Consider the following 10379-nt stretch of genomic DNA (forward strand, 5'->3'; position numbering starts at 1 on the left):
CCTAATCCCCAGGTGGGAGTGAGAGAGAAATCTCGACTTTGAACCACCTGGAGGGGCGGTGTGGCCCCGGGTGTCCAGGTGTCTGAACACAGACCCCAACGCGGCCCTATTGCCATTGTAAGCAGTGCCCGGCTGTGCATAAAGCCATTTTTTTTCTGGATTTTCAGTTGCTGAATCTTCTCTCTCTGTCCCAAGAATGACTTTGGTTCCATTTCCAACTTTTTAAAAAAGAATAGATTTATTATAGAAACTTAGATTCAAAAAGAAGAGGGTAAAATTCATCCATCTTCCAATTAACAAGAGAGAAAGTCACCGCTAATATTCGGGGCTTCCGTCTCCTGTCCCGCAGCCTTCATCCCCTTCTCTCCCCATCTCCTGATTGGTCCAAGCCTCTCAGGCGGTCCCCTGCTTCTGACCAGGGATTGGTTGAACAGTGGGCGCACTGGCCAATGAGACCTGAGGGGAGGCTGCTGGGGCAGCTCCCTCAGGGTGGGGTGGGCTGCTTCTCCAGGACCAGATCTGGCTGCGAGGCCTGGATGCAGAGCTCTCTTGGCACCAGCCTGAGGATGATGCCAATATGTGGACGAAAACAACACACAGCAGAGAGGCAGAGCTGAACTCCACACACGGCGTCTGAACGAAAACCAGGCAACCAGTGTCCTGTTTTCAATCCCAGCCAGGCTGGCTGGGGGGTGGTGGTGTGTGCTTTCTGCTATTGGTGCTCAAAGCATCCTGATCATTATCCTATATAATAAAAGCCTAATATGCAAATCGGCTGAATGGTGGAATGACCGGTTAGGGGCATGCGGGGGGGGGGGGGGGGGGGGGAGGCGGCCGGCCAGCATGAGGTGCCGGGCCAGCCAAGGTGGGTGCCAGCAGGTAGAGGGAGGGGATGGCTATGAGCAGCAGTGGTGGAGGGGCGATGGGGGGGTGGAGTTGGAGCGGCCCCCTGGTGGTCAGTGCGCTCCCACAGGGGCTCCCAGACTGTGGGACGGTGCAGGCTGGGCTGAGGGGACACCCCCCACCCCCGCCGAGTGCACAAATTTCATACACCAGGCCTCTAGTATTTTTATATACTGACAAAGACTCTCTCATTGGTCGAACTCAACTCAGGATCCCCTGAACTTTTTTCTAACTAGGTTCTGACTTTTGGACTTCTGTGTTCATCTCTGCATTGTCCAAATTTCAGCAAGAATCCTCCTAAGTCAGGTTAATGAGAACTTCCCACCCTCAACATCTGATCAGGTACCTCATCTGTGAACACCGCATCCATTTGGGGCCAAGGTTCAAGGTCTGGAGAAGGGGCTCCGCACAAACGGATACACTAGACAAGAAATATAAATTTAGAAGGCACGGGGAGCCAGGCGCAGACCTTACTCTCTATTGGAGAGGCCCTCTGAATGCCCAGATCCATTAGCTTTTATTTACTAGAATACACATTTGCCTTTTAACAAAGCAAACAGGCATGTCAATGGTAAAGTTTGGTAAACAATAAAGGATTATCAGGTTAGAGGACTGCCTTCAGCCATTCAGCCAAAAGCAGGGCAATATTATGCTGATTTTCAGCCCTTGCTGAATATCAAAGTCCATTAGCCTTCCAGCGGACATTTCACATAATTATGCTAACTACTTGTTGGTCTTAGCCTCCAGCACTCATCTTCCACCATCCCCGGGGTAAAGTCTGATCACTCTGGCCTGCTAGGCCCGTTTACCCAGAATCCTCTCTTATGCATGATGTTCCCTCTCAGTAATTTTCCATCCACTGCCCCACCTGTTCCTAGGCTACAGATTCCCATTTGCTCATGCTGTATTTGGAGTTGAGCCCAATCTCTCTCTACAGCAAAACCCCATGGCAGCGGTGCCCATGCCTACCCCCATGGCCCCTTCTCCTTCCCATGCATTAGCAAGTGTCATTGTACTACAGTTTAATTCATTCCGTGACGGAGCTCGTAACTCAAATGACTCGTATGTCAAATCAAAAAGTGAACGAGTGAGACACGTGATGCTGGGCTGATGTGGTGGTGTTCACTGTGACGTTCGCTGCGCCAACTAGCGGTGGGGTATCTGAAGCTGGCTCGTAACCCGAATTGTAGCTCGCAACTCAAAGCAAAAAATCGGCCGAGAGACGGCTCGTATCTCGAAAAACTCGTTAGTTGGGACACTCGTAAGTCAAGGCCCCCTGTAGTTTTTAACAGAATATTTTTTTCTTTAACAATGCACCCATCTTTCCCTTCATGAATTCAGTTGGTTCCTGAAAATTCTGCCAGGAAGAGTGGGGAAATGCAAAACATTTTCTATGAGAATTTTAAGGTTTTTGTTTTTTTTATTGTGGCAAAACACACATGAAACTTACCATATTAACCACTTTAGGTGCGCAATTCAGTGGCATTTAGCATATTCACAATGTTGTGCAACCATCACCACTGTCTATTTCCAGAACGTTTCTATCTCACCCAAAGCAAACCTTGGACCCATTAAGCAGTCACTCCCCGTTCCCCATTCCCCAGGCCCTGGCAACCACTAATCTCTTTTCTGTCTCCGTGGATTTGCCACTGTTGGACATTTCCTATGAATGGGATCCTACAATAAGAGGCCTTGGGGTCTGGCTTCTTTCATGCACATCATGTTCTCAGGCTCCTCCATGTTGCAGCATGAATCAGTGCTTGGCTTTTGTGGCTGCGTTGTATGCATTGTGTGGCTGTACCACATTTTGTGTCTCCGTTGATCCACGGATGGATTTGGCGACTGTGAATAGTGCTGCTATGAGCATTTCTGAACAAGTTTTTGTTTGGGGGCCTGTTCCCAAACCTAGGAGTGGTATTCTTGGGTTACTTCATTGTTTTTTAAGAAGTTAGATTTCAGCCCTAGCCAGTTTGGCTCACTGGATAGAGCGTCAGCCTGTGGACTGAAGGGTCCCAGGTTTGATTCCGGTCAAGGGCATGTACCTTGGTTGCAGGCACATCCCCAGTAGGGGGTGTGCAGTAGGCAGCTGATCGATGCTTCTCTCTCATTGATGTTTCTAACTCTCTATCCCTCTACCTTCCTCTCTATAAAAAATCAATAAAATATATTTAAAAAAAAAAAAAAAAGAAGTTAGATTTCAGTAGCACAGGCATCCTCACCCAGGGCAATTCTCAGCACAGTGGCTTCGGGGACCTCCCAGCAGCTAGAAGCAGGATCATATCGGCTTGAACCCTGCCCCCCTTACTCCACACAGCGCAGTGAGGGGCGGGGGGTGGGGGACGGGTGGCAGGGTGTTTCAGCTTCTCTAGGATCCACACCAGACCCTCTCCCTCCCATCTGCTGCCAGGAAGCCTGGAGATGCCACAGCCTTCAGTCGGCTTCCCAGTTGGAGTCCGCAGGACGCCCCTGGATCCCGGGGCCCTGGCCTCCTCTGGACAGCCCCGGCGTGGCCTGCCCCTCCCAAGTGGCCAGGCAGCCTGTGCCCAGACTGACCGTCTCTATGGTAACAAAAGGGTAGAAACAATCTGAATGTCCGCCCCCAGAGGCCTGGTAGAAAAAGCCCTGGACGTCCCCCTGTGGAGTTCCATGTGGCTGTAAAAGGCTAAAGAGGCGCTCTCGGAATTTCCAGAAACCCTCAGTGATAGAAGCAAGGCGCAGAGCAGAGCGTGAGAGGATGCCTGGTGTGGGTGGCATACTAGACATTTGTTGTCAGTGCATGAACTCACCGTAAAGCAGTGCCGTGGTTCTCTGCGGTGGAACAGGGACCCCGGGTGGGGGTGGCAGAGAGAATAATGGGTCCCCAAAGATATCCGGGTCCTCAAGCCAGGGACCCATGAATTGGTCTCTCACGTGGGAAAGAGACTTTGCAGCTGTGATGACGGTAAGGACCTTGAGATGGGAGGTTGTCCTGAATGACAAGGGCCCTCCTACAGGAAAGAGGGAGGCAGTCTCTTCTCCCTCATAAAGAGAGCGAGAACGTCAAAGGAGCAAGGCTATGCCTCGTGGGCTGCAGCCAAGGAATGCAGGCGGCTCTAGAAGCTGGAGTCCCGGGATATTTTACCATTGATTCCCACCTCCTCCTCCTCCTCCTCCTTCCTCATTTCAGGAACAGCCCAAGAGAAAGAGTGGGAGAGGGAGAGAGAGCATGAGAGAAACGTTGATGTGAGAGAGCCACATCAACTGGTTGTCTCCCATACACACCCTGACTGGGCCCAAGGGATCAAACCTAGAACCCAGGCACGTGTCCTTGACCAGGAATCAAACCTGCGACCCTTTGGCGTGTGGGCTGATGCTTTCACAACTGAGCCACACCAGCCAGTGTGAGATATTATTTTTGTTCATACCTGTCTGAAGTTTCCACAATGGTCCTATATATTTTTTAAAATGTGTGCTTATTGCTTTTTTAGAGAAAGAGAGGAAGGGAGAAGGAAAGAGAGAAACATTGATCGGTTGCCTCCAGCATGCATCCTAACTGCAGAGACCGAACCCACAACCTGGGCATGGGCCCCGACTGGGAATTGAACCTTTGACCTTTCGATGCACAGAAGAACACTCTACCAATGGAGCCACACCGGCCAGAGTGGTCCTACATTATTTTTGTAATAAAGAAAAAGGCCCAGCCCTAGCCAGTTTGGCTCAGTGGATAAAGCCTCGGGCCGCAGACTGAAGGGTTCCAGGTTTGATTCCGGTCAAGGGCACACACCTGGGTTGTAGGCTCAATTCCCCTCTGCAAGTCACAGTAACTGGGGGAGACAACCAATCATTGTGTCTAACATGGATGTTTCTCTCTCACTGTCTCTCCCCATCCCTTCCACTCTTAGTAAACGTCAATGGAAATATATCCTCAGGAGAGGATTAACAAAAAGGAATAAAATAAAATAAAATAAAATAAAATAAATAAATAAAATAAAATAAAATAAAATAAATAAAATAAAATAATAAAATAAATAAATAAATAAATAAAATAAAATAAAATAAAATAATAAAATAAAATAAAATAAATAAATAAAATAAAATAAAATAAAATAAAATAATAAAATAAAATAATAAAATAAAATAAAATAAATAAATAAAATAAATAAAAATAAAATTAATTAATTAAATAAATAAATAAAATAAAGTAAAATAAATCAGTGAGAAATAAGAAAAGAAAACGACCCAATAAAAATTACGTCACACAAATTTACTCCTTTGCTCCCCCCGCTACCTTTAACCCAGCATCGGTATGAATTTGAGCATGTTTTCTGATTGCCCTGCACCTCTACTTGCTCATCTAGAGAACGGGGGCAGCACTTACTCTGTCAGAGATGACTGGGCAGAGTGATGAGGTGCCTGAGCAAAGCCCAGAGTAAGGGTCAGGTGCCCGTTGGAGAGCCAGCACGGCGCCCGCATGGCTGTGTGACTGGCAAACAAGGCGTTTTCCAGGGCCCAGCTGACCTTTAACCCAGGCATGGCCACAGTGCTGACCACACTTAGAGCTTGGGGTTCACTCTGGGTGAGTTACGTACAGGCACAGCAGCCATGTCATACCGAGCAGGCGTGTCAGTGAACGTGGACTAACCCTCCTAAACACCGTGTATGCAACACAGAAATGCTCTCAGGGCCCCAGGCCGGCGTCTTTCTTTTTACTTTCCTGCATCCTCTCCTCCCTCAGACCCAGGTGTCCAGGCCCCCAGCCCCTCCTCCCTCAGACCCAGGAGTCCAGCCCCCAGCCCCTCCTCCCTCAGTCCCAGGAGTCCAGGCCCCCAGCCCCTCCTCCCTCAGACCCAGGCGTCCAGGCCCCCAGCCCCTCCTCCCTCAGACCCAGGAGTCCAGGCCCCCAGCCCCTCCTCCCTCAGACCCAGGGGTCCAGGCCCCAGCCCCTCCTCCCTCAGACCCAGGGGTCCAGGCCCCCAGCCCCTCCTCCCTCAGACCCAGGAATCCAGCCCCCAGCCCCTCCTCCCTCAGACCCAGGAGTCCAGGCCCCCAGCCCTCCTCCCTCAGACCCAGGGGTCCAGCCCCCAGCCCCTCCTCCCTCAGACCCAGGAGCCCAGCCCCCAGCCCCTCCTCCCTCAGTCCCAGGGGTCCAGGCCCCCAGCCCTCCTCCCTCAGACCCAGGGGTCCAGCCCCCAGCCCCTCCTCCCTCAGACCCAGGGGTCCAGCCCCCAGCCCCTCCTCCCTCAGTCCCAGGGGTCCAGGTCCCCAGCCCCTCCTCCCTCAGACCCAGGCGTCCAGGCCCCCAGCCCCTCCTCCCTCAGACCCAGGCGTCCAGGCCCCCAGCCCCTCCTCCCTCAGACCCAGGCGTCCAGGCCCCCAGCCCTCCTCCCTCAGACCCAGGGGTCCAGCCCCCAGCCCCTCCTCCCTTAGACCCAGGGGTCCAGCCCCCAGCCCCTCCTCCCTCAGTCCCAGGGGTCCAGGGCCCCAGCCCCTCCTCCCTCAGACCCAGGCGTCCAGGCCCCCAGCCCCTCCTCCCTCAGACCCAGGCGTCCAGGCCCCCAGCCCCTCCTCCCTCAGTCCCAGGGGTCCAGGCCCCCAGCCCCTCCTCCCTCAGACCCAGGGGTCCAGGCCCCCAGCCCCTCCTCCCTCAGACCCAGGGGTCCAGGCCCCCAGCCCCTCCTCCCTCAGACCCAGGGGTCCAGGCCCCCAGCCCCTCCTCCCTCAGACCCAGGGGTCCAGGCCCCCAGCCCCTCCTCCCTCAGACCCAGGGGTCCAGGCCCCCAGCCCCTCCTCCCTCAGACCCAGGGGTCCAGGCCCCCAGCCCCTCCTCCCTCAGACCCAGGGGTCCAGGCCCCCAGCCCCTCCTCCCTCAGACCCAGGAGTCCAGGCCCCCAGCCCCTCCTCCCTCAGACCCAGGGGTCCAGGCCCCCAGCCCTCCTCCCTCAGACTCAAGAGTAAACGTCCATGCAGACTCTCGTGCTCCAGCCATAGCCTGTGGGCTCCGGGTTGCTGCGGACATCACAGTTCCGAGTGGCCTCCCTACGGCCGAGGTGCCAGTTGTCGTCATAGCCAGAGATGGAGACCTCGGGGTGGGGGTGCGGGTCAGGGTGAAACAGACACGCAAGCTCAGTGACAGGGAGCCTTCGGAGGGGCCTAAAGGTACGCGAGATTCACGCCGGAAGACGAAAGCCTCAGCGCATTTCAGGAACAGCCCGAGGTGGAGAGGCCTGGGAGGCGCCTGGGGCAATGCCTCCCCCGGGAGCCCTGGCCGTGGGCGGAGGCAGCACACAGAGCAGCTCCGGACCTGCCTCCCTCTCCTTGTTCTCCTGGGCAGCCAGGCCCCGGCCTGCCTCGCGAGTCCCGGGAGATCAGGGCACTTGGACACGCACGGCACACAGGCCATCGTCAAGGCTCTGACAAGTCCTGCAGGAGAGAATCCGGGGTGAGCGGGTCAGCCTGCTGCTTGTCCACCCCAAACGGGATCGGTCAGACGGAGGCCCCTGAGACGGTGGTTTTGCTGGCTGGGGGCGGTCAGTGTACACCCCTCCTCCCTCAGACCCAGTGACAATATCGAGAGTGTCCAGTGTAGGTCACATGTGAGGGAATCAGCGTAGCCACTGCCCATCCGTGTAGACAATGACAGGAGGACACAGACCCTAGAGGAGCCAGTGCAGCCAACATTGGGGGCAGTGGAGGGAGTGCCTCCGAGAGCCAGGGTAGGAAATGTAGGGTGTCGATGCAGACGGCGGTCACAGGAGCGGCCTGGACGACACGGGGAATACAGCTCCCCGGGGCTGGTGGCCGAAGGGACTGTGTAGACGATGGGGGCAGTGCTCTCTGCGGCCCAGAGGAGCCAGTGTAGACGATGGTAAGGCGTGTGGAAAGCAGACAGGGAAGGTGGTGTAGATAATGGGACGGCGGCTTAGCAATAGGGCCAGGTCAGTGTATGCAGTTGCCCAGGAAAGCGGGTGCGGGCGGTGTGAGGACTGTGCTGAAGGGAGCTGTGTAGACAGTGTGGGTGTCTGTGTAGCCAGGGGCCAGGGAACCCAGGGGAGACCACCTGGGGAGCAGCGTGGGCTGTGGGCCGTGGGTGAACCTGAGGGGGGTGGGCGGTGAAGGATGGAGAAGACAGACAAGAGAATAAAGCTGGGGCTAGGTGGGACGCGCCTCTCTGATGGAGAGACAGCGCCACAGCCTGCACGTGGAGTCTTTATTTTAGAGTCAGATCCCACGATCTGGCTCTAAAGGAAGGGCGTGGTCAAGATGTTTACAATGTTCTCGTGGGTTTCGAATCTACTCAATTACATGCACCTGATCAACATTAGTAACAAAGAAACAGAATTTCCGGAGGATGAGGCCCAGAAATCAGGATTTTAAAAAGATTCCCAGGTGATTCTAATGTGCAGCCAAGGCTGAGAGCCACTGCTGTAGCCGCTCTCCGCATTGGCCAGGTTAGTGAAGAGCCGTGCTGTGTGGGCCGGCTGGCAGTGGTTGCCACGCGCACTCACACGTGGGCACAGACACGGGGCACAGTGAGGGGCACGGGCAGCTGGCCGGGCTCCTCCAGGCCCCCGTGCTCCCCTGTGCAGGTGGCAGCCTGGCCGTCCACCTGGCTGGAGGGTGTTGAGGTTAAGAGGCTGAAGCAGCGAGTTGCCGGGCAGGGTCCTGGCACCCAGCTCTTGCTGACCTTCCCATCCAGGGACCAGGAGATTCGGGCGGGTGGGCGACCTCTGGTGGAGACGCGGGGGGCCTCAGGCGCAGGCTCCCGGCCTGGCCGGCTGGGTGGGGCCTCCTGGGTCTCAGCCTTGCTCTGGGGCTTGGCTGGGGAGAGGGGCAAAAGGGACAGGTCACTCCTCACCTGCCGTCATTTAACTGACGTCTCGGCCACAGAGAAAGGTGACTAATCGCGGGTACAGGGCAGGCAGGTTCACATCTCAGCCCTGGCCCTGAGCAGCTGGGTGGCCTCGGGCAAGTCTGTGCCTCAGTTTCCTTCTCTGTCAAGTGGAGATGACAGGACCACAGGCGATGAGAATAGGCACGTGACGCTCTGAGCGTGGTACCTGACACATAGTAAATGCTCAACAGACTGGCTATTATTGGGGACTGAATGCATACCTGCTCTGGGACGGGCAATGTTGGGGACCCAGGATGGCCCAGACAGCCCCGCCCTGCTTCCTGGGTTGGACAGCCAATGGAAGACTGACTCCTCCCCGACAGTGAGGACCCACGGGGGCCTGAGTGTGTGGGGGGCGGGGGTTGCGGAGGGCTTTGCAGGCGCGAGGAGAGCTGAGCTCTGCCTGGAGGTTACGAGGGGAAGTGCCTGGCTTGAGGTTGTAAGTGACAGAACTGGGCGTTCACTCAGGGTCTGTCTGGGAACCATCGTTCTGTTCTTCCCAAACCCGGCTCCTGTCTGTCCCTTCCCCGGCGTTCCTGGGTATTCGCCGAAGATTCCTCTTTACCTTGACTCACAGGTTTTGCTTCACCCTCATCCTAAACCGTAAGACCCAAGCCCCAGGTTTGCGGAAGTGACCAGAGCTGCTTGGCTTGGGTGCCGGGTGCCAGGTGCCGGGTGCTAGGCCCTGATCCAAGCACTTGGCCCTTCGTGAGTCACTGGCACAGCCTGGAACGGTTCCTGGCTCAGAAGCTGTTGTAAATGTTTCCCTCCACGTCCTGCGTGGTTCAGAGTTCAGGATCTGGAAGAGGAGCCGCACACAAATGAAAGAGAAGAGACGAGATAATTTGGGAATATTGAGGGGCCAGGCGGGTAAGTCCAACTCCAGAGGAAGGACTTCCACTGATGCTCAGGCCTCGCCAACCTTTTATTGGTTTGGGATCCACCCGTGGCCCTTAGGCAGGCCATTTCCAGTAACAGGCAGACTAGCCCATCAGCAAGGGTTTACATAATAATAAATGGGGAAGTTGCTTCAGCTACCATTGTCTGGACTAACAGTGGGTGCACAGCCCTGACTTTTGCCAGGGCTTCAAGGATCACCAGCCTTCCGGGTTCCTTGTCCACACCTCTCTGCTAGTGAAGACAGTAGGCGGTTTCCCACAAGAAGTGAAAAATAAAGGTCAGCCTGTATGCATCCTCGGAGCAATATCCAGGCCACATGCGGGGAAACTGAGGCACGGAGACTCTTACTCGGGATGATGAGAGCCACTGTTTGAACCTCGTGTGGATCTGGAGTGTGGCCTGCACAGGGGGCTGTTCTAGCTCTTGAACTTGGATGAGAGCAGCTGCTTGGCCTGCTCTGGCTGCGAAGCTGACGCCGGTGCGGGGACTCCTTCTGGCTCCCGAGTTGGAATGAGAGCTGCGGCCTGAGCCTGCTCTGGCCCTGGCTCTGGGGCTTGAGAGAGAGCCATGGCTGCAGCATCTACTGGCTCTGGGCTTTGGCGGGCAGTCGCCTTGGGGCCGGCACCAGCTCCTGAGGTGGTACAGAGTTTTCTCTGGAGCTGGTGCCTCTGCCTCCGGCCCCAGGTGCTCCAGCTGTGGGTGTGTG

The sequence above is a fragment of the Myotis myotis genome, unplaced genomic scaffold (assembly GCF_014108235.1).
Source record: "Myotis myotis isolate mMyoMyo1 unplaced genomic scaffold, mMyoMyo1.p scaffold_m19_p_19, whole genome shotgun sequence".
In the NCBI taxonomy this organism is placed as follows: Eukaryota; Metazoa; Chordata; class Mammalia; order Chiroptera; family Vespertilionidae; genus Myotis; species Myotis myotis.